We start from the raw sequence: 26,352 nt of genomic DNA, 5'->3' as shown, positions 1-26,352 counted from the left end.
GGCCTTAAAATGGTTAAACCATGCCTTGGCTGTGATAGTACAGGTCCTCAAGGTGTCATCTGGACGATTTCTACTGCCCACCAGGTCCCAAAAACCTTTGGCGTCTCTCCCTCGACTTGCGGCCAAGAGGTCCTGCTAAAAGCTATCCTCCCATTCCTTTTTGGCAGTTTTCAAGCAATGTGAGTATAGTCTTCTGGCCTCCCTGGTCCTAATTTGTGACTTAGATTTTACTGCTTCAACAAGCAGTGTCTTTGCTTCCCTACATTTACGGTTAAACCAGCCCTGTCTGGCCCGGGTACGTAGTTTCTTCCCGTTGAGACTAAATGGGACAATAAAAAGGTTACTTAGAGCCTGGGTTAAATTACAAAACCTGTCGGACACCTCCACCAGCCCACCCTCAGGAGAGTCAAAATTATCTAAGGCTGCGGCTAGGAGCTGCGTTATGGAGGATATTTTCTCGACTGATAGCGTCAGCTTGGCCCACTTCAGCCGTCTGCCACAGTTTGAGACAGATGACTGGTCCGGGACAGTGGCACATGGGGTTCGGCTCCCTAAATCTTCTAGCCACCAAGGAGTCAAGGCAAGCGAGAGCAGATTGTGATCGCTCTCAACGGAAGGTATAATCTCCATATCTATTACCGAGCTCCATAGGTGTGCGTCAAGCAGAATGTAGTCGATTCTTGATGTGTGGTTGGGCCTATTATATGTATGTGCTCCCTCTTTATCAGAACTAGTCCTGCCATTGAGGGCCCTCAGGTCAAACTCCATTGTTAGGGAATTAACCTGGAGTGCCACTTCCGTCCATCTTTTAATGGGGCTAAGCTCTAGAGCCGGTATCCCCCTCCTGTAGTCATCATCCTCCTGTTCTTGGGTGACTTCTGAGCCAAGGGGCTCAAACGTGCAGTTGAAGTCACCCGCTACCAGGGTACAAGACTTGTAGGGAGAGGATCGAAGCAGACTCTCAAGACGGGGTATAGTGGGGGATTCTCTACCCCCCTTGGTGCCTCGTGCATAAATATTAAAGATGTTGAGAAGAACACGTCCCTTGGGGCTTTTTAAGATGATATTAAGGAGGTCCGGGCATTTTGTATCGTGCTCCTCCACCCTGCAATTGAGCAAGGAAGCTACCCAAACAAGGAGGCCACCCGAGGGACGTCCCCTGCCAGTCTCTGAGTAGACAGCAGGTATATGGTGGGATGAGTACCCTACCTTGTGTAAGGGCTCCCCACTCCAGGTTTCCTGAAACAGACATATGGAGTACTCCTCCACAAGTGCATTCCAGTCGGGCAAGGCCAGCTTCCTGTCCAGACCAGCCACATTCCAGCTGAGAACCCTAATGAGTGGGTCCGCCACAGCCGCAATGCTACTGGGCTCGACAGTGCTGTCCGAGTCTACCTCTACCAGGGGAGGATAGGCAATGGCAGGTTCGATTAGGTCCCTCCCCACACCTGGTTCCCGCGTATCTACTAGGGCATCCTGCTCCCCTGGAGGAGTTGGGGGGTCAATCCACTTTACAGAAGGATAGGACTGCTTGTCAGATGTTCGGACCACCCGAGCCTCCACAAGGGAGTCAGGGAGTCAGTCCCCCCTGGGACCCCAGCTCGACCTTGGCCATACTGGATGCGGCTGGACTAGAGTTGTTGCTAGATGCCATTGGCCGCAGGCACTGTTTTGGGAGGTGTACACGGGGGGTTGGCCTGATCAGTTCATGACCGGCCGCGGGTAGAAGTATGTTAAATCAACTGCTTCAACACCAGGACCAGCCGTGGCCTGCCCCAAACTGCATATTGAGTGGGCAGCTCTCATGTCTTGAAAGTTGACCACCACACAGTCACCCTCGAACAGTTTTTTCCCCTGTCCAATCCATCCCACCCTGCGCACGCCAAGAATCAAGCCATCCACTCCCAATGGTAGGGGTCTGTTGGCTTTCAACCAATGGATGACTTTATTCTTTAGTGCCTGATGGGTTTCCTGCTGAGCGTCTCTCAAGGCGGGAACCTTGATGAGGACAACAACGTATGGTTGACACTCAGGGGGGAGATTAACTGGGGGACACTTTCGGGCCACCTTCTGTGGTATAACCGCAGGGCTAGGGATTTCAGGTTGGCTAGTAACTGTTTTTGCCTTTGGTACTGGGGCTACTCCCCTGGCATCAGTGGATGGAACGGCTGGTCGTTTTAACTTAGAGCAGGCCCCTCCCTCATGCAGCTTCTTTTGGTCAATTTTAGGCTTTGCAATCCTCACTACTGGGGGGGTACTAGCATGGACCTGGGCAACATGGGTAGTAAATGTCGGCTTTACACTCGCAGGGGGCGCAGATGTCGAAGCCTTCCCTGTTGCTAGTGCAGGAGCGGATGTTGGCGATGATGTTCCCTGTATTAAACCCCCTGAATCCCCTTTCCCATCATTCCCATCCACAATGTCCTCCCTGAGCTTAGACTGTAATTTAATGAGGGTTTTCAGGGAGAAGAAGTTGTCCCGGGTGGTCTGTTCAAATCTGTCTAGCCTGTCCCTCAGACTCTTGACTTGGTCAATAAGCGGGACCAGCAAGGACTTGACCAATTTCTCAATGAGCTCGGGGGAGGGCGCCTCATGTGGTAATTTGGGTGATGCCGGGGCCGAGTAATGGGCCAGAGGAGTTTCGACCACAGGTACAAGAGGAGCATTTCCTCCAGACGGTTCAGGCCCATTCAGAGGAGTAGGGCCTCCGGGGACGTGCTTCCTCGGTCGCTTGTGGAGTGAGGAACAACTCCCCTTCTGTATACTAATAACCCATTTTCTCTTCTTACAGACCAAGCAAGCTCGTACCAAGGGCAACGGGTTTTGAGCCGGTGAAGGGACCTGAGGGGACGGTTGAGAATTGTGGCCAGTGGAAGTACTTATAAGTGTGACAGGTCGGGGAACTGTAGCCACTAGGCTAGGGCTGGAGGGCAGGGGTTCTATTATCAAACTTTCCAACCTGTCAATACTTGCCCCTATAGCTGCAATCCGTGGCTGTTCGGACAGGTTCCCGGAAAGAGGGGAGGCAGGGTGGGTGGAGATAGGAGACAGGGCATATGCAACAGCTCCTAATGAGGAGCGTTTAGAAGGGAAGGAATCTTGTGAGAGGCGACGTTCCGTCATCACGATCTCCTTTTCGATGACCGCTGCTACTCTTGTGATAAATTTATCCATTGTGCCTATCATTGAGCTCCCCGTGACACCTTCTCCCCCACCCCTCAGTGCTTTGCCAGAACGGGTAGACATGTGGGCCTCTATACCCACAGGGAGACTCCAAGCTCTTGGACCAGAAGCGGTGGATGAAAGGGGGGTGGCCCAGCCCAGCCTCTGACAGCCCCTGACTGCCACAGACTGCCCGCCCTTTGCTCGGGCTTCGCTCGGCGTCCCGCTCGCGTCCCGGTGAGAGACAGACCGGTGGTTAAGTAGGAGGCGTTGCAGGCGGGGGGGCGTGTCTCACTGGGGGTGCGGCCGTGCACACCTGTGCAGCGCAGGGACTCCTGATCTTGTGAGTCCCTGCTGGCGCGCTCCCTCGGCAGGCTCTCAGTGCTCCCTCCTCGCACTTGGAAACAGCAGACGCCCTGGCAGCCTCTGCCCCTCGCCACAAGCCGCGCAGCGGCACCCGCAAAGCGGGTGCTGCAAGCAGTTGAGAAAAGCGGCAAAGGCGGCGGATCCCTCCAGGGATAAGGGAAGGCTGTGTGGCAGTGAGATTCGACGTTTTCAAGATCCCAGCAGCACCCAGGTCAGTTTCGCCGTCAGAGGGGTCCCGCTGGTATTGAGGAAGCTCCCGCCTTTGAGCCCTGGACAGGCGGGGGGCGTGTCTCGCTGGGGGCGCGGCTGTGCACACCTGTGCAGCGCAGGGACTCCTGGTCCTGTGAGTCCCTGCTAGCGCGCTCCCTCGGCAGGCTCTCAGTGCTCCCTCCTCTCACTTGGAAACAGCAGACGCCCTGGCAGCCTCTGCCCCTCGCCACAAGCCGCGCAGCGGGTGCTGCAAGCAGTTGAGAAAAGCGGCAAAGGCGGCGGATCCCTCCAGGGATAAGCGAAGGCTGTGTGGCAGTGAGATTCGGCGTTTTCAAGATCCCAGTAGCACCCAGGTCAGTTTCGCCGTCAGAGGGAATCACTAATACTATTACTGTTACTGGAATTAGTATTTTACCTATAATTGAACTACCTATTTCTTGAAACCGATGTTTAAGTGCTGTAAAACTGTTACCAAGTCCTTCAAGAATCTCATCAACCTCCATCGGTTCAATTTCTCTATGCAACTCTGTAATATTTGTAATGTACTTTTCAACTTTTTGACTTTTATCTGGAATGTAGGTGCAGCAGTGCTGTACCTTCAAAATTCCACAAACTCCTCCTTCTTTTGCTAATATTATGTCAAGAGCAAGACGATTTTGCATTACCATAGTTCTCATAGCAATCATTTCAGTATTTACCATTAAGAATCCACCTGCTGTGTCTTTTGATAAACGATCTACTATAGTTGACAATCTTCAAATTCGATTTGCATTGAAATATATTCCCACTACTGGTAATAGTGCTCCAAAAACATCACCTATTATATCTATGACACTTTCTCTTTTTTTACGACTCAAAGGTTTGCCTATCTCATGGATACCGTTAGTACCCCTATCTACATGAAAGATTTTAGGAAAGACCAAACCCACATAACATGTCCCGTGCCAGTGGTCAGGTAATCTATAATAAGCCTTATTCCCACAAACGAAATAAACACCGGGAAAAACTGGGTCTTTTCCCCCTTTAAATCCCCAGCCCCCTTGGATTCTATAGGTGTCTTTACATTGACTTGCTCCCACAAAATAATTGTCATACATAATGTTTTCTCTCCTAATACAGAAGTTTCCTAACAATGGAGTGTCTATATTTATTGCTACATTCACATTTCTTTCATCAATATTCTCATCATTAAATGTCCAATATTTGGATTTCTCATGCTTTACTTTTTCTTTTTGTTTATAGGCAATTCGCCTTTCCTCAACCATATCTAAAAATGCTTTCTCTTCCACTCTCATTTTACATGTCAAATTATTTTTAAACGCATAGTCATGGTTTAATTAATCTATTTCTAAAAAGTATTCTCCCATAACTGTGGCAGGCTTTTTCTTATTCAGTGCCTTATCAATTTTCAATTTTGCAAGACTTCATCCGAATTGTAATAATGATATTCCAGTTTACCTGTTTGATAAAACAGGCTTGCAATCACACTACACGTGACTCCATATGTAAGTGGAAGATGATGATAGGTCACCCCCTCGGAAACAGATGCAGATAACTTTACACACACATAACAGTCACTAGCATCCATTGTCCTGACATACTCAGACAATAACTTTGAAAACTTATTTTTGACCTTGTGTCACCTACAAGTTTTAATTTTCTAACAAGTTTTCTTCGACCTTATGTCACCTATTTTACTTTTCACTTACAATGCCTTCTCTTCTAACAGGATTTCAGGATTTACCTTTACCTTATCTTTTTAATCAATTACCACTTCTTCTCTGTGCTTCAGTTTCTTTACTAACTTTTCTCATTTGTCTTTGTGCAGTTCAGATTCTCTTGACTGCTGTTAACTTCTTCAATTGGAGGTAGTATTATGTAGGTCCATTCAGGTGATTTGTACTTCTGATTTGGTCTTCTCACTCTTTTTGGCCTTTGGACAACTTCTATTCTTTTTTCTCAATGATTCTCTTTGACTGGTTCTTTCATTGACCTGTTCCTCTGGCTTTCTTTCTTTATTACCCAGTTTAAATCTCAGTCCATCATTTCCTTTAGGCCAATTATCTCCTTTGCAAAATCTTTTTGTTTTAGGCTGCGTGGTGTTATGTTCCACTCTCCAAGCCCTTTTTCTTGAGCTCTTTCTTAATGGAGTTTCATCTTCACTGTCGTCAGTTTCACGTTCAGTGTTCTCGACAGTTTCATTTACAGCAAACTTTACAACGTCTTTTTCTTTTTCAGAGTCAGTTTTCTCTTTTGACAGTTCTTTCACTCTGTTAGGAACATTTCCATCGCTGGTACTTGGAATCTCATCCTTATCATGAGTTTTTCCTTCTTTTCCAGTGTCTGGATTTTTGTCCCTGCTTCTGGAGCTTTCAGACTGTTCTTTAGTATGTTCTTGATCACCAGTTTTATCTCTGCCTTGCTCAGTGTCCTTACTGATGTTATTCTCTACCAATTCTCTATATTCTGATTGATCTTCAGAATTCGGTACTTTAATAATTTCACCTTCTCCTTCAGACGCAGAGCTAGCATCTGATACTTCCAGATATCAACGTTCCTGTCGATCTTCAGTATCTGGGCTTTTCTTTGGTTCACCTTCAGAGTCAGAATCAGTTATGCTTTCACCTTCTTCATTTGGATTTTCAGGTTCAGGCACACGGATAGTATGGCTTGCGTATACCCATCTCTTCACTCCGGCACACTTAACTGCAGTGGTGCTAATCAATATCACCTGTCTCGGTGTTTGCCAACGAGGCACCAAACAGTTTCCTCTGCGGTGTACCTTTATATGCACCCAGTCTCTAGGAACTAGGTCATGAGCTGGACGTTTCTCTTTCGTGTTTGATTCAGTTCCCACCTGATGGAACACAGAAGTTACCACGTCAGATAGGTTTTTGCAATTATCCAGTATGATGTCATCATTTATTGTCAACAACTTATCAGCTGGTACAAATGCCTGTCTCATCACCCTGCCCATCAAGATTTCATGTGGACTCAATCCAGTTTTTCTGTCAGGTATGCTTCTTAAGGTCATCAAAAGAAGTGGCAAAGCATCTGGCCACTTCAGTCTTGTTGCCAACCACATTTTAGAAATCCTGTTTTTAATAGTTCCATTTATCTGGTCAACTACTCCTGAAGCCTCAGGTCTGTAAGTACAATGAGTTTCTGATGAATGTCCATTGTTTCACATACCATTTGCATGAGTTCATTTTGAAAATGTGGGCCACGATCAGTCTTGATCGTCACTGGGAAACCGAACCTAGGGATGATTTCACGCAGAAGTAATTTTGCAACAGTTAACCCATCGTTCCTCCTTGTGGGGAAAGCTTCTACCCATCGGGAGAACAAACAGATGATCACCAAAACATATCTAAGTCTGTTACATGGCGGAAGCTCGATGAAATCCAATTGCATTCGTGTAAATGGATCTCCCTCCGGTCCTATGGTTCCCAAACTCACAATGGTTCTTCTGTTTGGATTAAACCGCTGGCATACAAGGCATCTCTGGCATAAGCTTTCTGCAATCATTCTGAACTTTGGATTGTACCACGTCTGTCTAAATAGACGAAGCATGGCATCTCTCCCAATATGAGCTTGACCATGGTACATTCGGGCAATATTTGAGATCATGCTATCGGGCAGTACTGGTCTTTCATCTTGTAAACCCAGATTTCATCTTCCTCTCTTTGTCTACATCCTGCTTTTAGCCAGACATTTTTCCCTTCCTCATGAGGTTCTTCCTGCATTTGCCTCACTTCCTGCCAAGTCTCAACTACAGTTGTTAGCATTAAAGGACTTGAAACATGCTCTTTTTTCCTGGCCTTATTGATGGATGCAAGATTTTTAGCACAGTATTTGGCAATTGAGTCTACATACCTGTTACCTCGGGTAATATCATCATCCCCCTCTTGTGAGCCACACACTTCACCACAGCAATCTTGTCAGGCAATTGAATTGCATCTATCAACATTCTCACAATTTCTGCATTACGTATGGGGGATCCTGCAGAAGTCAAATAACCTCTTAGGGACCACAGTTGTCCGTAATCATGGACAACCCCAAAACCATACTGACTATCAGTCACTATGGTAACCTTGATCTCCTTTCCCAGTTCCCATGCTCAAATCAAAGCAATCAATTCTGCTATTTGAGCAGAACGAATTCCTTTCAGACAAGAAGCTTCCAATACATCTGCCACTGTACAAACGGCATATACTGCACTCAAAGCACCTTCATCTGTTCTCAGACACGAACCATCAACAAACATCACATAATCGGATTCAGGCAATGGCTCATCTCTGATGTCTGGTCTTGGTTTGGTACAGTATTCAAGAACATCTAAGCATCTGTGATCAACCGCATTTCTCACTTCTGTTTCCATGGTATCAGGCAATAATGTGGAAGGGTTTACATTTACACATCTAGAGATTGTCACATTTTCTGCTCCCAGATTTACCTTTTCATATTTGGTCATCCTATTGTTGGTCAGGTGCTGTGTTTTTGTCCTTCGGAGGAGAATCTCCACGGAATGAGGTACATACACTCTCACAGAAAATCCCATCACTATTCCTTCACTTTGTTCTAGACTGACGCTTGTGGCTGCTACTGCTTTCAGACAACCTGGCAATGCTTTTGCAACAGGGTCCAACACTGCTGAGAAATACGCTATTGGCTTTCTCAGTTTTCCATGTCTCTGGATTAGTACTGACAATGCATATCCTTCTCATTCACTGCAGTACAGTTCACACTCTTTTTCATAGTCAGGCATCCCTAAAGCTGGTGCTTCACATAAGGTCGTTTTTAACTGTTAAAATGCTTCCATTTCAGTTTTGGTCAAAACTATAGGGTCTCTAATATCTGCTCTGGTTAATCTCTGCAATGGCTTTGCAATCAGTGATAATCCACTAATCCACTGTCTACAGTAACCTACCATTCCTAGGAACATTCTCACTTGTCTTTGAGTTTTTGGTGGCTGCATTCCTTGTATCATTTTAATTCTTTCTGCAGTAACTTGTCTTATTCCTTTGGCAATCTTATGACCTAAGTATTGCACTTCTATCTGACAAAATTGTAATTTAGATGGAGACACTTTATGTCCCTCTTCTGCCACATGATTCAGCAATGCTATAGTATCTGTTACATATGCATCTTTTGTGTTTGATGCCACTAGGAGATCGTCAATATATTGAACCAATACAGACTCTCCAGGCATGCTCAAACTTTCTAATGATTTATTTAGCAACTGATTAAATATAGATGGACTTTCAGTATACCCTTGAGGAATTCGGCAACATGCCAAAATACGATCTTCGAATCTGAACGCAAAAATTGGCTGGCTTTCTGGGTGCAATGGAACTGTTAAGAACACATTACACAAATCGATTACAGTGTACCATTCTGCATCATTGGGAATTTGATATAAAATCACTGCTGGATTTGGTACAATCGGACAACATGGGACAACTATTTTAGCCACGCCAAAGGAAACCGGCGTTGCCCCAACCCTGTTGTGCGAAGTAGTTGGTAAGGGATATAGCCTAATTACTTGGAATATTGCCGGGTGGTATAGTAAGAAAGATTCACTTGGCTGGAAGGATTTTGTTAATATCCACGATATACTATGTCTCCAGGAGACATGGTGTACGGAGCATATTAACTTTGATGGGTATGTTTAATTTAATCTACCTGCCCTAGGATCTGCGGCTAGAAGAGCAAAAGGAGGACTTTTAGGAGGACTTTTAATACTCCTGTCTGTCAAACTGCCAGTGGAAGTCAAAATGTATAAAATAATTGAATGCCATTCCCAAGTTCTGTGGTTACAACAAGAAAAATGATTGCAATGTCCTTGTTTTATTCCACATGTTATAAAGTGGTTATTGAATTAGAGAATGTACAAGATAAATTGTGTTCTGACAATTGTGTTTCATTTTGATTTTATTTGGGGGCGTGATTTTAACATACCCATGTGTCCCCTCTCTCTAACCAAGGCCTGTGAGTTTAATGATGATTCAGGTGATGAATGTGTTCACTTTTTGCATAGCATCTATGGAGAGGCGTTGAATTCCGTTATGGTTAAATTTGATATGGAGGTGTTGCAGTGTGCGAAAGATGGGGACGGTAACCCTCTACCAACATTCACTGGCAGGAACGCCTGTACTATTATTGATCACTTGCTGGTCTCTGCGAATATTAGCACATACTGTGCTACCCCGGAGATATTAGATCTATCCATTAGTGACCATAACTGTATTGCGTGGATCACTTTTTCTCTGCTTCGCAGATCTAAGTAGTGCATTCGATCTAGTAGACCATGCCCTATTATGACCGATTTTATTGGGTCTTGGTGCACCAGAGCCGATTATTTACTTTCTGGCTAGGCTTTACACAAAACTATCTGCCCGTGTTCGTTATGGACAAGCCGGAGAATGCACTCCTAAAATTAAGGTTAACCTAGATATTAGGCAAGGCTGTGTCCTTGCGCCCCTTCTTTTTACAATTTTATTAACTCTACTAATGCTGAACTTAAAATGGTCAAATGTGATGCACCACAGGTGGAGGGCCAGGATGTACCGTTGTTGTTATACGCAGACGACGCAGTACTCCTCTCAAGGACACCACTTGGACTCCAGAGACTGATGGATAAGTTCACATATTTTATTAAGGGCAGAAAGCTGCAGATTAATAAAACTAAAACGTATGCTTTGATCTGTGGCCACAGAGCAGGAAAAACGAAACCCTTTTATATAGATGATCAAAAAATTTTAACAGTTGAGAAGTTCTGATACTTGGGTATAATCTTCACCAGTAATGTGTAGTGTAGTTCCTATATTCCCAATAGGCTCTGCGCATTGGAATAATATATTCAGCAGTGTAGACGTAGGACTGAGGTCGACTAGGTCTCTACTGACTATATTAGACTTAAGTTTTGCCAGCTAGCTCAGAGGTCACTAGAAACTTTCTCGAATAAACGAGTAGGAGTTTAACCTCCCTGGATAGAAAAGAAGGGATTAGCTTCTGACAACCATATAACATGACAACTTTGCTCCCTCAGAATAAGAGTGTATCTCTAGAGTTGTGTGAAAACAATAGACAGCTATTTCACTCAGTAAATTGTGCGTACTTAGTTTCACCAGTTGCAGAGAAAAGAGAGACGGGCGTTTTCAATAAAAGGTATAATTTATTGAGCAGTCCTCTTTCTCATGCAAGAGAAATGAATTTCCACAATTGCATTACTTAATGTAAAGTAAAGTGCGTACAGTAAAAGGAGTATTATGAAATAATATTGTAAAAGCATTGATATGGTTTCTTAGCCATAAGATACTTTAAAATGGATAAAATCTATACATACATATATACATTGACTAAAGTACTCAACTGGTGCTTCTAAAATACGCCTACCCCGGTGTACCTGACCTAAGCCTAATACATGGGAAGGAGTAGGTAAGTAGTAGTTTAAGTTAAGTTTGTTTTGCCAAGAATCTGAATCAAGAATTCTCCCTAAGGGTTTAGTCAGCTCTGTACCTTGGTATTTAGAAAGCAGGAGGTCTGGTATCTCTTTGTTAGGACTCGATATCCCAGCAACCCGCAAGGGTAGGCTGGGAACGCCGGAGCTGGATTTTCTTGGCTGGAGAAAAAAGACAGCGTCTTTCTCAGCGCGTCAAGGAGGAGGGGCAGCGTTCGTGGGCTCTCACATCAGCTGGGCTCTCGGGCAAGTAGATAGCTGCTCGGCTCCAAAACCACCACCGTGTGTTTGCTTAAGGCAACCTTGGTATATTTATACCTGAAAGGTGCCGGGTTTGACGTAAGGGTGGACATAAGACATCAATAAAGATCTCACCAAGAACTGGCCATTCTTACAGTGCTCGCAGGAGTTCTATGACAAATCAAAACAAAAGCAAATGGGAATTTCCCAAGTTGCTGGAGGTTTGGTGTGTTTAGAGAACTCGTTGTGCTTTCTAGGAGTCCGGGGAAGTAGCCTTGCATGGGCTACAGCAAGATATTGATATAATTCTTATGGCATTATAGGGACATTATTGATTATACCCGGATAAAGGCATAAAATAGGAATATAGATATAGGTTCCTAGCTAAAAACACAATACCCACTCCACGATCTAATGTCCATCATTACTAAAAGTAAGCGATAGTAAACATTTAAAGGTGCATGTGTATTCCAACCCACCCCAAAATACATTTTTTGCATTCGAAATGGTGTATGCGAAATACACAAACTATATTATAGGTACTGTACGCTTATTAAGCAGTATAATCATTGATTAAAAAAGATGCATATATATTTGCAGAACGATTTGCGAAAATTACACATGAAATGGCTCTTTAATACAGAAAAAAGAAAAAAGGTCAAGACCATTCCATCACATATAAATACAGTTTCTGTAAATGTGCTAGAGGCTGAGGTGATGTATTGTCTCTAGAGTCACTAAAAATAGAAGCTCTGTTCTTTAAGAATAGTTTTACTTTAAGCAGAGTACATGTGCCAGAAATAAGGTAAATGTTTTGGAAGTTGAAAAAATAATAATTTCGCTTTCAGGGGAAAAAATAGTTCCAAACGTGTTCAGTAGCTTTTGTTATCAAAGTTGAAGGCCAAATTCAGAGTTCAGAGGAACGCTGTGTGCTCGTCGTTTCAAAAGTTATTCTCTCTGTTCAGGAGAGAACATAATTTCAGTCAGATGTGCAAAAAAGCAGTGTACAGCTTCAGGTGAAAGTTCGACTAAGTTTGAAAATGCCAAAACAGTGCAGCGTGATTGCTATCATCGTTGTTTGGATCCGCAATGCTCACAGAAGGTCGTACCTGGGTGATCTCGTACTTCACTCCCACCTAATCGTATTGGTGAAGTCTCAACGAATGCCGTCATCAGGATTGGTAACCGCTGGGGACAACACAATGCATGACCCGTCACAGGACTTAGGAAAGTATCGATATCTATTGGTACTGCTGATTGTAGTGTAAGACAGGTGCCCAACACGCATTCTTCTCCGCATAGCATACATCGAAGCGCAGATCAGATGCAGTTTTGCCAGATTGGTCTGAATGAAAGAAACCAGGTCATATTCAGATCTCTTAGCCGGGCTAATCCAAGGACTTTAGTTATGCGGTCCCGATAGCGTATAGCTAGGATCGTTTCTTCCATCGTTGCTGGAGTCTTGTCTGCAACTTGGCTTGCCATATCGGAGCAGAAGGATCAAAAATAGAATTCCTGCTACGAGTCCCAAAAGTAGTGGTAGACCGCCAAAGACAGAATGGACAAAATCGGGAAAGATGCCCAGGACTGCTTCGAAGGGTGTCAACAGTCCCCAAAAAATTATCTTAAATACATGTGCGATGCCACTGGTATCTGACATGTTTAGGATTTGGCTTAGCATTTCTACGAAATGCACGGGGCAATTAGTTGATAAAAGTGTATGTATCTCTGCTGTTGTCCTTGCAACTTGCAGATCATACGTTTCTTTTGATGACGTAAAAGGCACGGTTGTCTGTAAAAAAACAGACTTCATTCTGCTTAAAGTATCAATTCGTATAGAAGAGATATTCAAAGAAGGCCAAATCGTCGTCTCCGTATCAGGAGAGGCGTTTGGATACAATACTTGCATACAGCAAGTGACCATGTAACTAACACTTACAAGATAGGGTTTCCCTGGCACCATGCCACAACAGCTGTGGTCCGTTATTAGAACGTAACTCCCGTTAGAAAGTTGTCTAAAGAATGGCTCTATCTGTGTTGCAGGTGTGCCGTGCTGGTGGCATGAAAGGTTATTTGAAGTCCCCTCACAGGCCCCATGCAAGTTAATACCTTGGCACAGAAGTATATCGCTCAGTGATCGTTTACAATTGTTACCACTAAGAAATACATTCTGTTTTTTGTCACTATAACATGTGTGTGTGTAAGGTAATTTCCATGATGACTTAATGTACCCTTTACCCAACCTTTCATACTGGCCTGCTGGTATATACTCTTGGCAATTTTTAAATTGGAAAGTTGTTATCGGAATTGTGATTATTCAGTGTATTATCCATTCAATGACAGGTCTTTCTGACATTGTCAACGTTAATCTCTCAAGTTTTTCAATGCTAAGAATCGTATAGTCTGCTCCTTTTTGTGCCAAACTGATTTGTTTATCAGTAAGGTTAAAGATAGAGAATAATGACGTTGTGTTGATTAAACGCCAAGGCACATAGCCTGAACGCAGATTTTGCAACGTCCAGCCAAGCTGTACAATAGAACGTAATTGGGACTGACCGTGTTGTAACATTAGTAAGTCCTGATCTATTATATCGATAGCAGATGATACAATACTGTCCAGTGAATATATTCTGGAGGACAGAGTCATTAACCCATTATCCACACAGAAAGTGATTTTTCCAAATGAATACAATCAATTTCTCATATTTTCTCTGCCGTTTCAATTTGCATTAATTTCCAAGCTTCGTTGTATGCAGCGTATATACTGGCCGCTATGAAACGTTTTTGACGCTGTTTGCGTGGTCCCATTAGGAAATCACGCAAGTCAGCACCGTCTTTAAGTAAAGTCAAGTGTTGCTTAATTTTAGCCAGTGTGGATTTCTCTAGACACTCAAGGCATAGTTTCCCTACACTGTATGTTGTAACTATCCCTGGATGTTGTCTCTGGGAGTATCTAGGGTCTGGCCTGGTCATTTTGAATCCCTGTCATTTGTTCAGGAATCTATCCTGACAGTTATTAGTGTCTGTGGGCCAGATCAACCATTTTTTCCATTCAGTATGTGTTCTGTTTTGGTGTAAAATATGGGATACATCTATCTCAACATCTGTAGTGCTATTACTGTCAGGTAGCGGCTTTGGAATAGACGGTTTGTTTAAGTCCTTAATTTTGGCTAGGCCAAGACAGGTTGTTTGTTGAATGGTGTCATTCAAGAATATAATTTGTTCTGGGATCATGCGGGTTCTAAATAATGCTTCTAAACCTTGTGCCTGCCAATCTTTTGAACCCCATATGGTTTTTGTTTCAATGTTGTTTTCCAAAAATCAAAACCAAATGTAATCATTTTTTCATAAAATGTTTCTGAATATATCAATTTAGTATTTGTCAACATTGTTTTTATCCCTGTCTTTTCTGACAGCTTAAAATAAAACGTTTCTGCATCACTTGTGTTAAACCCTGAGAAGTATGGGAGTTTCTCTCATAAAATGTCTTCTAACTACTTTTGGGTGGAGTTGCACAATGTTCCCATTGATTATAGTTACAAATATTTCTAGGTTGTGCAGATTTATGCAAGTAGAGATGTGCGCAGTGATTGTAGCAGTACATCTGCTCATAATGCGATGAACCCTGTAAGTAATCATGTTCTGTAAATTTTGCTGAAATTACTAAATCAGACATCATATTATTTATACTTTCAAAGTCCCAATCATCAGAGAATGTACTTGGTTTTACAAAGTTACTTAATGAAACCTTGAACTGATGTGGATATTTCAAGAGTTCAACCGGGCCATAGATTTCGTAATCTGTTTTGTCCCAAGCTACTTTGCCGGCTATTGGAATGGCTGTGACATTCACTGATGAAAGTTCTCGTTTCTCGATGTGAGATGATTTGTGTGGTTTTAGGACCAAGTTGATGTTCTGACTTGCTGTGTCCATTGTACTGTATTTTCCCTCAATGAATTTTCCCATGCAAAGGACCATGATGAGCCAAAGCAGGAGGAAAAGTACACCTAACACAACCCAAAATTCAATCCATGGAGAAATCAGATAGGTTTCTTTGAGTTGATGAAAGAGTTCAGTTACTTTGTCTTTAAAACTTTTTATTGCTGGCGTTCCTTCAGGTTTGCTTGGATCTTCCGAAAAGTTATCAAAGTTGATGAAGTAGCCAGATGCAGTTCTGTCAATTGATGGAATTGCTTCAGAATTTTCATTTGCTTTATCATCTTTTCTTTCATTAGCATAGTCTGAGGCTACATCATTGTAGACAGGTGTTTCATGACGAACTGTTGTGATTTGGGTTTCAAGAGGCACAAGTTCCATGGCGTTGTTGCATAGTCCTTTTTTATTCACTGCAGGTTTATCAAATGTGATTAGTCTCTCCGTTTGAATCTCTTGGATTGTAGCAAATTTTGGTATTCTGCTACTTCTTGGGAGACCACTGGGCTTACTACTTATTATTGGCCACATGATTGTGGTTTTACCCGGTCGATGGATACAACTCGGTTCTCCTTTTTACCAGCAAGGGGCGGTAGTACGACTGATCTTGTTCCGTTGACAGCTGAGACAGGTACTGCTTTTCTGTAAGAAGGCCCAAATTCCTTCTTCACCGCGATCTTTTCTCTGACCAGATCCCCAATCTTTGGAATCCAGACAGGCCTTGCTGGGACAGGTGGTGTATCATCAGTGGCTGTCGGCTGTTGTTTTAACTTTATGTTGTTCAGGGCTTTTCTTGTTTCATTTAAGTCCTGTAAAACAGCCAAACGATCTTTGATATCAAAGCATTTCTTTTCTACCACTGAAATCTGACTATCTAAGTCCTGAATATGCATTCTAACACCGAACAATAGTTTGTACGGACTGAAACCTTTTAGAGAATTTCTTGGCAGATTGTTAAGACTACGTTGGACACTTGTTAAATGCTGGACCCACCCATCACCGGAACCTAATACCCTTGCCGTTATAGATTGCTTTATGTCTCGTTTTTTTCTTTCCACAATCCCATTTCCCTCAGGATGGAAGGGACAAGAGTACCGCAATGCGATGCCCATGCTGGTCATGGCCTCCTTATAAGCTCGAGAGCTAAAAGCAGGACCCTGGTCAGAATGTAGCATGCCAATTGCATATATGCCGATAAAGACTCGCAAATCTTTTGTAGCAGTTCTGGCGTCAGCCGAGTGCTGGGGCCACATCCAAACGAATCTCGTACAGGAATCCACTGCGACCATGATATATTTATAGTTGCTGTCCCTTTGTAAGGGACCACAGTGGTCCAGGTAAACACATGCTAATGGTTTATCCAAGATTAGAAGGGGCGTCTGTGCTGGTCGTTTCACTGTCGATACCTTCATTCTTTGGCATATTTCGCATTCTAGAACATATTTCTTAGTTTGTATTCTCATGCACGGCCACCAATATCTCTGTTTTAATAATGATATTGTGGCGGAAACACCATCATGTGCAGAAGCGAGCCCTTCGTGTGCCGCGGTAATTAGTCCTAACCTGTGTTCTATGTTTGGAATTGCCCTATCCCCCACTCCAGGGATTCGAGCAAAAGGAACATTATTCACATCAGTTATGTATGAGTACTTTACTGGAAAGCCTTTCGGGAATGTTTTTCTGTCATGTTTTACTGACGCACTGACAGCTTGCATTATATCGCTATGTATTTTTGTTTTTGACCGGGTGATAGCAGCTACGGAAGCTGTTTGCACAGCTGCCTTCGCTGCTTCATCAGCCAATGAATTCCCTGCAACATGAACGCCATCACATTGATGACTCAGTGTATATATCACCACGTGAGTCTTTTGTAGTTCTTTCTGTTAAAGAACTACTTGTTCCCAAAGCGTTTTATGCTTGATTGTGCCACCTTTTGTATCTTTGAAACCGTTTTGAACCCAGTTCTGCAAGTATTCATTATAAGACTGAACGCAGTAATATGAATCGCACACTATTAGTGTGGGGAATTCGCGATCTGTATTCTCGAGCGCCATCTTAAATGCTAGTAGTTCAGCTCGCTAAGCTGTACAATCTCCTAGAGATTGCGTTTTAGTGACCAGTGGTCTAAATTTGCCTTTGTGCCAACGACCTTTAACAATCGCGCACGCAGCACTGTAAGCTTGTTTACCCCCAACTGCGGGTTGTGCTGATCCGTCTGTATATATTATACAGCCGAAGTGTTCTAGAAGCAGGATTTCGGTTGGCAGAGGGCATTCATATTCATATTGTAGAAATTCTTGTGTTTTTAAATTAGCATCAAATTCGTATACTACGTCTGTTGCAGCAAGAGAATTAACCCATTGGATCCATCTCGGATATAGTGCTTTAGCATTTGGGATGCTTGCTTTTGTTACCGCTTCTAAGGCTGTTACCGGTGTAACGATTATTATTCGTTTACCTTGTGCTAGGGCTCTTTCTTTAGCTACAGCAGTCTGAACCGCAGTTAGAATTTTTTCAGTTGAACTGAATTTCATTTCAGCTTTTGTGTACAAATGTGATTTTTAAGCTATTGGTACCGTTTCTCCCTCATTAGAGGTCAGGTACGTGAATCCGCATCTTCCTGGGATGACTCGGATCACCAGGTTGCGTGTGTTGTCGCGAGTTTCTAATTATGTTTTAGCTAACATGTCTGTTTGCAATGATCTCAAAATTTCAGTGTGTTTCTGAGTCCAATTGATTCGTTTAAAATCAGGTTTTATTAATTCATAGAGAGGTTTAACCCTCTCCGCATAATTTAGAATGTAAGTTCTTCCGAAATTCAGGAAACCTAGTATAGATTGTAAGTTCCTCAGCGTTTTTGGTGCTTGGAGTACCGCGCACTTCTCTAAGAAGTTGTCTGCAAGGCTTTTACCTTCACTTGATAATTTGTATCCTAAAAACAGGACAGTTAGATGGGCAATTCGTGATTTTTTAAAGTTGAATTTGTAACCCTCAGCTGAGAACCCAAGTATTATGGTGTTCACTCATTTCAAGTGAGTATTCCGGTCATCATCTGTGAGATAGATGTCATCGACATGAGATAATGCCTCATCATCATATATTTGTAGTAACTCTGTTACCCTTGCTGAGAATAATCCTGGGCTATTTTTGAATCCCTGTGGGAGTCGACCGAAATTTCTGTGACCCCATTATTGAGAAAGCGGTCAAATACCTGCTTTCAGGTGCAATGTTTTGACAAAAGAATCCATTAGAGATGTCTAACTTTGTTTTGTATTTTTGCGCACAATGTTATTCATTAGTGCTGCACTGTGTGAGGTTTGTACTGCAAATGTTTTACAACACGAGTTAAGGTGTCTGTAGTCCAAGACTAGACGATATGAATCGTCTGGCTTGGAGCCAGGAAACAAAGGATTGCTTATTTGAGAGGTGCATGTTTCAATCACCCCTTGGTATTCAAGTTGATCTCCCTGACCTGCTTTTTAGCTTCTTGCTTAATTGGGTACTGCCTCTGTGCAGTGGGTTGACATTTTAACTGGATTTTGTGAAGAGGGGAGTCCTCATCCCACCCTACATGATTTTTATATAATGCAGGTGCTTGAGCCACTGCCCATTTTCTTGCATATGTGTATTTTTATGGATTTGGATATGATCAGAGAAGGCAGGCATAATCATCTCTTCGCCATGAGGGCACTCCCTGACAAATTCTGGTGGCCAGTCTTTCTCAGCTAACAGAATGTCATAGCCTTTTGAAAGTTTTTCCCAAAACAGACTTTTTATTTTCCTGGTTTTATCTCCCTCTATACGTAATGTTATTTCATATAGTTTGTGGGGCACACTAACTCGTGTGTCTGCAGTTTCCACCTGAATGTACTCATTCGTGTCCACTGTCTCCACAAGATTCATCAGGGTCTTGTGAGCTATGGTCACTTCTGCTCCGCTGTCTAGCATTGTCTGTGCCCACTCTCCGTTTTTCAGCTGTGTCCTCAGTATCCTCAGCATGTTTGATTATTTTAATACTGGCTACCTTCTTTTTTGGAAATTGTAATTTTTTACTTTGAGCAGGTTCCTTGTCTTTGGACCTAACGTGCTCTTCCCTGTGTTCTGACCGTCCTCTTCTTTCCGATTTCTGCGATGAAGTCTGAAAAGATCGAGAGGGACGTGTATCAATATCTTGATATCTATCAGGTTTTTTCAAATTATTCCTATTTCTAAGATTGTATCTTTTTTCAGAGGGTTCCCTTTGGGGAGACTTGTCGTCTCGGCCTAGAGATCTCTCTCTGCACTGAGGAGACCTTCCTCTGGACTGGAATTTTTTTCCTTTGGGAGTGGATTGTTTGTTTCCATCCCAGCTCTTTTTTGGAGTGTTTTGATTATTTTTTATAAATATCTTTTCAGGATTTTCAGTTAGTTGGGGTTTCACTGGTTTTCCACCCAAACTATCTCTACCCTGTTCTTCATAGGATTTTTCTATGATTCTGGCAAGTTCAATTGGTTGGTCTGTTATATCTGTTTCTTTCAATTTCTGGAGATTAGTTATATTCCTTGTAGCCAATTGAACTAACTCTCTATATGCCTTTGTTAATTCTTTCATTTTAACTAAGACTTCTTCTTTTGACATTTTATCAATGTCGGGGTGTGGTGTGTAGCTGGCTAGAACCGGCCACGTTGCTCCTGGGATCCCTATTGGACCGAGCCTTATGATGTGATTATTATGTTTTAGGGGGCTTTTAAACCAGAGCAGGTGCTCTTGGTAATTTAATGGGATTTTAACATCCTCGAAAGGAGTGTATTCATCCAGAGGTTCCTCTATATTGTAATAGTGGAAGTCGTGTGTTACAGCGTTTGCTGCTGGAAAGTTTATCCATGTGTAGAATACCTCTGTCTGCCGATATTCATGAGCCTCTACCACAAATATGACTGTACCACCTCGTGATGTCAGTCCATTTTTTATAAGTTTAAGAGTTATAGATCTTCTTACGCTGACTGGAATGATTATAGCATTCGGGTCATTCTGTAGGAGACTTGTGTCCTCCTCTAGGAGTTGAGCTGCTATTGTAGCTGTCTCCCTTTCTTCATCTCCGTCAGGCATTTTACTGACAAAAAGTTTTTTGTTGCAGATCAAGTTTCAAGGAAACAAAGATTAGGTGCATAATATTTTGGAACACTGTATCCTTCTACGTTGAATAAACCAATAACTATACATAGGAATCTCTTCCTACTAAGTTCCGGCGGATTTTAACCTTTCACCCACTCCAGACGTCTATTGGAGTATTTACGGGAAAAAGGGTCTGTGTGAAAAAGCACAACTGAGTTACTCTAACGTCTTGCGTTAGTTTTGTCGCCTTACCAAACGTTGGGCGCCATGTAGTGTAGTTCCTATATTCCCAATAGGCTCTGCGCATTGGAATAATATATTCAGCAGTGTAGACGTAGGACTGAGGTTGACTAGGTCTCTACTGACTATATTAGACTTAAGTTTTGCCAGCTAGCTCAGAGGTCACTAGAAACTTTCTCGAATAAACGAGGAGGAGTTTAACCTCCCTGGAAAGACAAGAAGGGATTAGCTTCTGACAACCATATAACATGACAACTTTGCTCCCTCAGAATAAGAGTGTATCTCTAGAGTCGTGTGGAAACAATAGACAGCTATTTCACTCAGTCAATTGTGCGTAGTTAGTTTAACCAGAGTGCAGAGAAAAGAGAGACAGGCATTTTCAATATAAGGTATAATTTATTGAGCAGTCCTCTTTCTCATGCAAGAGAAATGAATTTCCACAATTGCAATACTTAATGTAAAGTAAAGTGCGTACAGTAAAAGGAGTGTTATGAAATAATACTGTAAAAGCATTGATATGGTTTCTTAGCCATAAGATACTTTAAAATGGATGAAATCTATACATTCATATATACATTGACTAACATACTCAACTGGTGCTTCTAAAATACGCCTACCCCGGTGTACCTGACCTAAGCCTAATACGTGGGAAGGAGTAAGTAAGTAGCAGTTTAAGTTAAGTTTGTTTTGCCAAGAATCTGAATCAAGAATTCTCTCTAAGGGTTTAGTCAGCTCCGTACCTTGGTATTTAGAAAGCAGGAGGTCTGGTATCTCTTTGTCAGGACTCGATATCCCAGCAACCGGAGCTGGATTTTCTCGGCTGGAGAAAAAAGACAGCGTCTTTCTAAGCGCGTCAAAGAGGATGGGCAGCGTCCGTGGACTCTCGCATCAGCTGGGCTCTCGGGCAAGTAGATAGCTGCTCGGCTCCAAAACCACCACCTTGTGTTTGCTTAAGGCAACGTTGGTATATTTATACCTGAAAGGTGCCGGGTTTGACGTAAGGGTGGTCACAAGACGTCAATAAAGATGTCACCAACAACTGGCCGTTCTTACAGTGCTCGCAGGTGTTCTATGACAAATCAAAACAAAAGCAAATGGGGATTTCCCAGGTTGCTGGAGGTTTGGTGTGTTTAGAGAACTCGTTGTGCTTTCTAGGAGTCCGGGGAAGTAGCCTTGCTTAATATGACTGCATGGGCTACAGCAAGATATTGATATAATTCTTATGCCATTATATGTATGTATAGGCATTTATATAGCGCACTACTTACCCGTAGGGTCCCAAGGCGCTTTGACCGCTGCGAAACCCTCCCTGGCTTCCCTGAGAGATGGTCCCTTAATGGGTATCTCCAGGGTGAGACCAGGCATCCCCGGCGGTCTGGTGGGGCCGTTAGTGAGGATGAGGCAAGCTAATGCCCAGAGTTGCCGAGTGTGATTGCTGATCAGAGTGGGCACCGAGGCGAGAGAATTATTGAGTCCGCTGACCCTAGTCCAGAAACCTGCCACGCCGGGAATCGAACCCTGGTCCCGGGCTGTCCTCTGCTCTCGGGTCTGCCGCCTCTAACCAGTGAGCCACACTACCTACCTTATAGGGACATTATTGATTATACCCGGATAAAGGCATAAAATAGGAATATCAATATAGGTTCCTAGATAAAAACACAATAAATGGAATGTGGACACAGGAGGTAATGAACGTCAGGGCCAAACTGACCAAAAGTGCGTATGTTTTTTTTTAATTTGCTGCTAAACTCAGGGATCGCCGCATTTACGATATGTTACATATCTACCAAACCAGATGCGTATCGATACCCTTCTTTACCCAAACTGTTTCTTTTGTTGGAATTTTATTCTTCAAAAATATTATCACTTGTTCATATTTCCTCATCATTTCAGGTGACGGAGCACCTGTTACTTTGTCTCGAGGATATTCCTCTTTTGGCGAATTCACAGTTATTTTGCATTCAGCTGGCACAACTATGTCAAATAATCCATCTAGATCAACCCATAGTACTTTTGAAACTTTCACAAATCGATCCACCTGTTGATACCATTATACTGGTTTTTCTCTCAATCTTGGGAAATCATTTGTAAATGATAACATATCCTGTCTACGCCATGGTACATGTACATATCCTCCTCCAGGTATTTCTCTCATAGGGAACTCATTTGCGACTGTCTCTCTTTCTCTGACTGAAAAACACTAATGTGGATTTATCACTAGCCTCCTCGTTCTTCTTTGCCCATTTCACTCTCCCCATCTTCGTAACAGCACAATTAATTATTTTATTTGGGTTAAACTTCTGGCAGTATTCATATTTGCAATGTCTTTTTCTGAAAAATCCACTCTATAGGATTTTTGCAATGTTTTATTCTATGTAAATTCTATTTCAAATTCATTTGCCATGCCTTCTAACTGATCATGTACAGAATTTGCTTTCCATGTTCTGCTTTTACACATGAACATGAGCTCATCATCTTGGTACGTTTTTAATCTGTCTGTTCCAATTGCTCCAATAATTAATTCTTCCATGTCAACTTTTACTCTCGCTACATCCAGTACTTTAGGTTCATGCTCTTTTAATTTCAGAGTTTTAATCCAATCACTTAATTCTTGATCTGATGGTCCTACAGGTGTCTGCGTTAAATCTATTTTCTCTATACTCTTTTCAGGTGTAGCAGAGTCAGTCTCTGCTCTGGTTCATTATTTATAGGGTAAACTCTGATTAAAAGTTAAGTCAGGCGGATTTACATTATTGGTTTGTCTGATTTCGGACAAATCTGGATAAATATTTTCTCTCACTTTTTGCAAACTCTATTGCAAAGGGATTGTAAAACTTTGTTCTTTTATTCTTTGGTTTTCAAACACTGGAATTACAGGTTCTATTGTTACTGGGACTGTTACTGCTTCTATATTTTTTGTAAGTTCTTGTATCTTTTCTGTCAATGCATTTGTAGTCCGTATATATTCAGCAGTACTTGCTTGTTCTTCAACTCGTTTTTCTACCCTATTTACACTTTGTCGCTCATTAATTTGCTTTGGAGAACCGGTAAGTCTTGGTTCTGTTATTGAAGTACTGGGATTATATCTCACTTCCACTCTTTCTGGTACATCTCTGAAATTAGAAAATTGTCTTGGGGTTTCATTAATTCTTTCATCTACGGGTGGAGCATTAGGTGTAGTCCATAAAGAACCTGGTTGATATGGTGGCGGTCTCCTATTTATTATTTCTTCTAGCACAACATCCTCTGATTCACTTTCACCATAACCTTCTCTCCCTGTTTCTACATTTTTCCTCTTTTCTGTGCATTTCCGCCCTTCATAATCATCCACTAATCTGACTGGATACATGCCATCACACATGTCAGCATTTCTCCATCTACCCCTTCTACTCTCCTGTGTCTCTCCCCATAAAATACTAAATCTAACTCTTGGTCTGATATCTCCTTTCAACCTTTCGCTTTCCAATTAATGCATCTCATCTTCCCATTCAACTAAATCTTCAAACTGAGTCGGTCTAGGTCTTGGGTCAAGTTTCATCATCTTTTCTCTCAAATTTCTCAAAACTGCCACATCAAAAGATCCTCCTTCTGGGTAAGCTAACACACCATAATTTCTGGTATACCTTACCCAATTCTCTAGCCACACACATGTATGGTAACCATATTTTTACAACATATAGGAAGCAGGCGTTTTCGGTGGAGGAAGTAATTTTCCCTCTCTTGTGACTATCGCCTTGTTCTTCCCAAACACATTTTTCAATTTCCTAAACCAGGGAGGTTTCTTCTTTTCCTCTTTGTGATAGTAATCAATTTTTCTGTAAATTTCCTGTCTTTCAAAAGATTGCGTACTTCCCTGTTGCTGTTCCGTAACACCAACCTATCACAGCGTGGTTCACACTAGCATACCAATTAGAACAAGATACGTCTCCTAAGTGCTTAACCAATAGTTTCACTGCTTTTCATGATGCACCAATCAGATCTTTGCCCTGTCTTGGTCACGAGGACCAATCACAGCGCGACACTTTTGACGTCACCAGCGCTCCGGCTACTGCAGTGCCGACTGACCCCTCCTTTACAATATTTTTTCAAGAACCTGTATTTACAAGATATTCAACTGAATCGGTTAGTAACTTACACAAAACAACTCCATTCGTCTGTTTCACTAAACAAAGTGATAGAAGGTTCCCAATCGCATATGTATTCTGTATTTCCAGTAGACAGCGCTTACCTCTTCTCTACCACAGAATTTTACATTCGCCAATAAAGTAGCACCACTTCCTCTACTTTACCCTTCTCTCAAGCTCAGGTTAAGCTCCATACTCTCCCAGCAGTAAGTTTTAAATCAGGATACGCAATGATCCCTGTACTTGAAAGGCAAGATTTTATAGACTGCCCTCACTATACATTTTTCCTTCCATGCGGAAAGTCCCTAAACCAGTGATGTGCGACAACACCACTTGTGATATACAACGATACCACCGCAGTATACGACGATACTACTTTTTGAAACAGACTATGCGATGCGCGACTTTATTGCCACACTTCCTCTGCCTGCAGACAAAGTGACCAGCTTCACGCAATACTCGGAAGCCTTTTCAGGATTACATATAATGTAATACGAACTCAACAGATGTTATTCATAATTCTGTACATTAAAACCCTTATATAACGCTTTATACATAATCCTAGCAAATTCTATAGCAACCAATGCTCTGCTACCAAGCTAATTACTGATGCAGTGGTTCTCTGTAAATAATTTCTAAAACCATGACACCTTTCCCTGAAGTACAAATTCATACATATACTCAACAGTGGGGCCTATGACACCGCGAGTCAGTCACAAAACACTTACACCCTACTACATGGATCGGTGAGATTCAAAGGAGAGCTGCTGCATCATAGCGGGATGTCTAAAACTATAACTGAATATTGATACTATTTACACCTGCAGTTTAATTGAGTTTACCATGGTTTTGGTTAACAAAGCATTTTATCTAGACACGCCGCCACTGTGGTCGACGGATCTGATAGTAATAAATCAGGCGTAGGAAAACTCAAGACCAACTTAATTCTCCATTTATCTAATTTTTATTAAAAGCAAATTTAACATGCCTAAAGTTTATTCACTTTATTAATATCTTTATTCAAAAACGACGTTAAAAGGAAAAAAAGGATTTTATTTCAAAACAGTTAATTTAATTTATTTTAGAAAATTCAGAAATAGACATTTATTTAGAATTCAGAAATGCAAGTATTTTAGCAAAAGACAGATAGTTCTAAAAATTCATCCTTTCTCCTAACTTCCCTAACTAATAACCTCACCTAAAGTTCAGATCTCATTCTAAAGAAATTGGAAAATTATTCAAAGTCCTACATCTCAGGAAAAATCAGCATACGGACAGCATCTCTGGAGGAAATTGAAAAGGAGTTTTTTCTTCACTAAAACCATGCACTTTTTATACCTTTTTCACTAGCTCCATCTATCTAAAAAGTAAATTTTCGCATAAATTCGAGTTCTGATTGGACAATTTGGGGTGGGTGAGCATCACCTCATCATTACAATATTTGTTCCTCTTCCGTCAGCTAGATATTTTGCATGGGTCATTGTTTTGGGCCATATCCGGCCTAGTCCTGTTCTCAACG

At 42.2% G+C, this 26,352-nt stretch overlaps 1 protein-coding gene and 1 pseudogene across 1 annotated transcript in view; one reads left to right on the top strand and one right to left on the bottom strand.

Moving 5' to 3' along the window:
• The window catches only part of LOC147693316 (NACHT, LRR and PYD domains-containing protein 3-like), a 1,315,468-nt gene that overhangs the window by 355,261 nt on the left and 933,855 nt on the right, over positions 1 to 26,352 (top strand). The gene's annotated exons all lie outside the window — the stretch shown is intronic.
• LOC147693317 (uncharacterized) lies at positions 5,773 to 7,152 on the bottom strand (annotated as a pseudogene).

The sequence above is a fragment of the Lissotriton vulgaris genome, chromosome 8 (assembly GCF_964263255.1).
Source record: "Lissotriton vulgaris chromosome 8, aLisVul1.2, whole genome shotgun sequence".
NCBI classification, from domain to species: Eukaryota; Metazoa; Chordata; class Amphibia; order Caudata; family Salamandridae; genus Lissotriton; species Lissotriton vulgaris.
Note: the sequence above shows the minus strand (reverse complement) of the source record. Positions and strands in the feature narration are given on the sequence as shown.